The 6,000-nt window shown below is 37.5% G+C and overlaps 1 protein-coding gene across 1 annotated transcript in view; it reads right to left on the bottom strand.

Annotated features, from left to right (window-relative positions):
* The window catches only part of LOC110106306 (sister chromatid cohesion protein PDS5 homolog A), a 47,563-nt gene that overhangs the window by 16,384 nt on the left and 25,179 nt on the right, over positions 1-6,000 (bottom strand). The window lies entirely within an intron of this gene.

Below are 6,000 nucleotides of genomic sequence, written 5' to 3'. Positions count from 1 at the left end.
CCCCCCCGCCCCCCCTTGCCTACATCAACCAGTGAGCCAGCGTGAGGCCCCAAAGGAGAAACCTATAGGAGGGGGATTTGGGGTAACTTTCAAGAAGCTCACGGAGAAGGAGTTGCAGGAGAAGTGGGCAAAAGGGTTCTGCTTCAGATGTGATGAGACGTAGTGACGTACACACCGAGGCATAGGTACAAGGACCAAACTATTTAGGTTGTCATCATCAGTGATGATGAGGAAGCTGAGGGAGGTGAGAGTGAGGCAGTGGTAAAGGAGCTGGAGAAGTTACATTTTGACATAACTGTAGCTTAGCTGAAGTCCTCTTTGAACTTAGTGGTAGGGTTCACCTTGAATCACACCATGAAAGTGAAGAGAGAGATAGCAGGAAGAGAGGTGGTGGTGTTGATTGACAGTAAGGAAACCCACAATTTCATCTCCAATCAGGTTGTTGACAAGTTGGGGGTGAAGTTGGCGAATAGTAGGGGCTATGGGGTGATGATGGGCAAATTATTGGGTCAGGTGACCGGAGGCGGAAAATAAGTTCGGACATCCAATAAAAATTTGCCGCGTCACCTTGCGCTTTAGTTGCGCTTTGGTTGCGCTTTAGTTGCGCTTTTTGACTTGCGCTTTACTTGCGCTAATTTTAAAATAATATTTTATTAATATCCGGACCTATCTCTGCGTTCGGTCACCTGACCCAATAATTTGCCGTGATGATGGGCACTAGGAAGATGGAGATGGTTAGAGGGGTGTGTGGGGGAGTTGTGTTGACTCTCCAGGGAGTTTAGGTGAGGGAGGATTTTCTCCTATTGGAGTTGGAGATCACTGATGTCATCCTGAGAATGAAGTGACTACATACATTGGGAGATATCAAGGTCAACTAGGGAGCACTAAAGATGGAGCTGGTGGTGGAGGGAAGAAGGATGATGATCCAGGATTGTCCATGGCTATGGTGTCTCTCAAAACCATGGTCATGACCATACAAGAGGTGAGGGGAGGATTTCTGGTGGAACTGCAAAGCTTAGAAGGGATTAAGCTGGAAGAAGGGGGAGACATTCGTCTTTTAGTACAAGCACTCATCCAGCAGTTCAGAGAGATTTTTCAGCCACCCCAAAGCCTTCCACAACTGAGAGAGCAGGAGCACACCATCACTTTGAGGGAGGGGGTGTCACTGATTAGTGCTTGGCCTTACCACTACCCTCATATTCAGAAGGATGAGATAGAGAAGCTGATATGTGAAATCCTGGAGGCGATGATTATCAGGTCGAGTGTGAGCCTTTTTCTAGCCTAGTCTTACTGGTCAAGAAGAATGATAGGAGCAAGAGATTTTGTGTGGACTACCGGGCCTTGAATAAGGAAACCGTGCCAGACAAGTTCCCTATTCCAGTGATCAATGAGTTACTGGATGAGCTGTATGGAGCAATGGTGTTTACCAAGATGGATCTGAAGTCAGGATACCATCATATTATGATGAGAGAGGAGGATGTCCAGAAGACTGCATACAGGACACATGAGGGGCACTACGAGTTCTTAGTGATGCCATTGGTCACACCAATGCTCCTGCTACCTTCCAGTCTCTCATGAATAGGATATTCCAACCATACCTCCAGAAGTTTGTACTAGTTTTCAGACGACATACTAATATATAGCAGGTTTGAGGAGGAGCATCTGGAGCATTTGAGGGTGATCTTAGGAGTTTTACAAGAGCATCAACTGAGAGTTAACCTAACAAAGTGCGGCTTCACACAGGCTAGTGCAGAATATTTGGGGTTGAGGAGCATAAGAGGCGGCTGTCCAAGCTGCTGGGCTATGATTTTGAGATCTAATACAGGTCAGGTTTGAAGAATTAGGCGATTGATGCCTTATCCACATGCATGGGGGAACGCCAGGAATTGGAAATGTTGATACCACTGATGTTGAATTATGGGGCCATCAAATAGAGAAGTAAGCATGATGAGAAGTTGGGAAAAAAAGGCAGATCTTTTGAAGGATAAGACCAGTCACCCGAGTTACTCTTTGGAAGGGGAGAGTTACTATAAACCATGGGAGGTTTGTGATGCTTAGGATCTCAGTTCATATCTCATTGCTACTGCAAGAATTCCATGGGAGCGCTGTTGAAGGTCACTCAGGCATACAAAATACATACAGAAGATTGGTAGCGGAGCTGTATTGGATGGGGATGCAAAAGGATGTGGAAGAAATGGTGGCTAGATGTGCCAGAGGAACAAGTACATGGCCATGACTCCTGGGGGGCTACTTCAACCACTAGCTTTATCAAATATGGTGAGGGAGGAGGTCACTATGGACTTTATTAAGGGACTACCACGATCAGAAGGGTTTATGGTGATCCTAGTGGTAGTTGATAGATTGATCAAGTATGCTCACTTCATTCCCCTAAGACACCCTTTCACAACAGTGAAAGTAGCGACGCCATTCATTAGAGAGGTGGTCAGATTACATGGATTACCAGAATCCATAGTGTCCGACAGCAACAGGGTGTTCCTCAGTCATTTTTTAAGGGAGTTGTTCAGATTGCAAGAAATAGTGCTGAAGAGGAGCACCACCTACCGTAAGACAAATTGGCAGTCATAAGTGGTAAACAGGATCTTAGAAACATACCTACGATATTTTGCTTCCGAGACACCTAGATTGTGGGTGTAGTTAGCATGTGAAGAATACTTGTACAACACTTCTTATCATTCAGCATGCCAAATAACTCCTTTTAAAGTATTGTATGAAAGAGAACAACCTCACTTGGTACATTTTGGACAAAGAAGCATGTCAGTTTCCTCAGTAGAACAATATTTGGAAAAATGAAACAGGGTGTTAGATGAGTTGAAAAGACATTTGTTGAGAATTCAGTAGATTATGAGAAGCAGGCGGATGAGGACATGAAAGATATTCAATTTGATGTGGGAGACAAAGTGTACTTGAAGATACGCCCCTACAGATAGAGGACAACAGCTCACAGGAGGAATGAAAAGCTAGCCCCGAGTTATCGGCCCTTATAAGATAGTAGAGAGGATTGGAGCTATGGCTTATTGACTGAAGTTACCCCCGACCGCTACTATATACCCGGTGTTCAACATATCATAGTTGAGAAGAGCTGTTGAGAATCATCCAGCCAGTTCAGAGGGACATTAATAACAAATCTAGAGGTACTGTTGAAACCACTGGAGCTAAAAGAGGTATGACAGGGATATGATGAAATCAAGGAAGTGCTGATAAAGTGGAAGAACCTACATGACTATGAGACCACCTGAGTTCGGTATTGATGGATCGGCATTTGTCTACAGGAGGCGAATTCCAGCAATAAATCAAGGCTTTAATGGGGAATTAAAGAGAATATAGGAATGAAATTCAAATTAGAAGGCCTGTTTGGGTAGTTTACTGAAGGAATTGTATGTTTAAATGCATGGGGAGGCTAGGGTTATGTTTTTATCTCTGATTTGGATAAAAAGTGAAGGTTCTTATGTCTTGAGTGGGCTCTAGCAACGTCTAGAGATTTGGGAGAGTCGAATCTTCCTCTCCAATAGAAGATCCATTGTATCTTGTTGATTTTCTTCATCTAATGTTAATCAAAAGTGCAATTTCTGGTTTTCTCCATCCAAGTTCTTTGCAATTCTTGTTTGCCCAATTGCTGAAATTAAATTTCAGCGAGTAATTTTTCTGGTTTTCTACAAGGGATTCCTATCATGATCCTATACTTGCATCTTTTTAATTGGTCCATAAACAAAATTTGTAAATATAGATTCATGTGGATTAACGAAGTGCTTAAGTTAGCTCTTAATGCATATATTCAATTATTTTAATGTTCAAATAATTATACAAAAAGATTGCCTAACCATAATAGTACAATTTTCTTGAATTTTTATTAGGATGGATTTGACATACAATATTCAAAAAAGTATTTTTGTAGTCGTTATAAGCCTGGTTTGCAAATCATCTTCACCATATCCTAGGGAATGTTGCACTCTATCTATAATTTTCTCCTATTTTTATAGACATTGTAGATATGAAAATAAGGGGTTGCTTACTAAATTGAAATATCTTAGGAAATTGATATATATCGGTACGAGTAGATTTTCTAAGATCTCAAGTGTCCGTTTTGCAAACCGTTTTCATAAGAGCATTCTAGACATGTTATTCTACTTTATAAATATTTTTTTATAATTTTTAGAGCTCCTAATTTCAAGTTATAAAAATATCCATATAAACTTTATGCTTAAATCTAAACAATTACTATACTTACAAATCTACCATAGCCTTATATTATTATAAAAATCCTAACCCACTACAGAATCCTTACATATCCATTTCATTTTGCCTAAATAGTGGAGGAAAAGGAAGAAAAATAGAGAAAAAGAGAGGAGAGATAAAGTAAAGATTCATAGGTCTTCAAGTTATTTCATCTGTCAAGCCAGTTGAAAAGTTTGTCCAGTTCGAGGTAGGTTATCTTTATCAAATTTTAATTTTTAATAATTTTATTGTTTGTGACTGTATTTAATCTGAACAAACTTCATAAAAATTGAGGACAATTTTTACTGTGTAAATTTTAGTATGTTGTTTCTCTAGTCATTTTGCACATATAGATATAAATATTTTGAACTTCCACAAGATATTTCACATTGTTTTGACAAATTTTAAAAATTTGATAAAAATTTATGTAAAATATTGAAAGCATCGTTATGAAGCTATAAATAATGTATGTAGTCGTGTTGTATGCTTCATGCACATTGAGTTGAATATAATGATAAATCTTATAAATTTTACTATTTCTCGTAGTTGCAAAATGTAAATTATTTTCTATTGTTATGTATTGACATAAATTACTTCAATTCATTTAAATGTTAATTCAACCGTATTGATTTATTCAAAAATATTTGTGTAAGAAAATGATGTGTCATTTACAAATTATTGGAGATCATGTATAAATATTTATGGGGAAATATAAGGGCCTAAATATATGAATTGTGCTATGCACAAGGAGTCATAAGAACTTGAATGAAGGCATAAGTACAGAGAGCTAAAGGGCCTAATATTGTATATATGTACATGAGAGATATAAGGGCCTAATGATGAATATGTGAAGTAATTGGGAGGTATAGGGCCTGAGAAGAAATTTATGTGATGTGTTTTATTTTAGTTATATTTATATTGTAATCTAACACACGTCTTTATAGTAAATTTCTATTTTGACATTTGACTTAATATAGCAATATATTGGACATGTTAAGATATTGTATTTAATAATTAATATTACTATCATGAGCATTACTATAAAAATTCTATAATTATAACATGCTTTGTCATTTATGACGTAGTGATAGAATAACATATTTATTTACTATTTTTTTACATATTATAAATTTAGGTAGATTTCGTACTACCTATTAAGCGGTTGAAGCTCATTCCTACTTTGTCTACATGTGTTTATTTCAAGACAGTGAAAGGAAAATGAATGGGTTGAGTAAAGATATAGTTGATATATTCCTATTTATAGGTGTCTTTTGTTGTTATTTTTGAAATCATAATGATATTATAGAATCAATGTTTAAAATTGCGTATTCGGGTATTGAGGCGTTTTTCATTCGTGAGGCGAGGCGTAAGCCTCAAGGCGTTTTGAGGCATAAGCCTCAAAATCAAAAGATTGCGTAAACATAAAATGATAAATTTTTTATATACTAATGAGTGAATAATATAAAACATAAAAAAACATAAGATATGAAGTGAAATCAAAATATCCCAATAATAAGACAACATGAAATATAGTTCAACTCAAAATTCTATCTTTCCCAAATCCCAGTATTCTTTTCATTAACATATAGTTCAAATTTCCAAAATAAATAGCAATGACATATCACATAAGAACTCATAAGTCATCAGCACTATCATCACTAAGTGGTTCTTCATTTGAATCATCATTATGATGAACTGCTCTCTCCCCTTCCTCCTCTCCTATAGAGTCAAATGTCGGGCATTTACTTCAAGATTTATGTAAGTTTT

The sequence above is a fragment of the Dendrobium catenatum genome, unplaced genomic scaffold, assembly GCF_001605985.2.
Source record: "Dendrobium catenatum unplaced genomic scaffold, ASM160598v2 fragScaff_scaffold_1451, whole genome shotgun sequence".
NCBI classification, from domain to species: domain Eukaryota; kingdom Viridiplantae; phylum Streptophyta; class Magnoliopsida; order Asparagales; family Orchidaceae; genus Dendrobium; species Dendrobium catenatum.
Note: the sequence above shows the minus strand (reverse complement) of the source record. Positions and strands in the feature narration are given on the sequence as shown.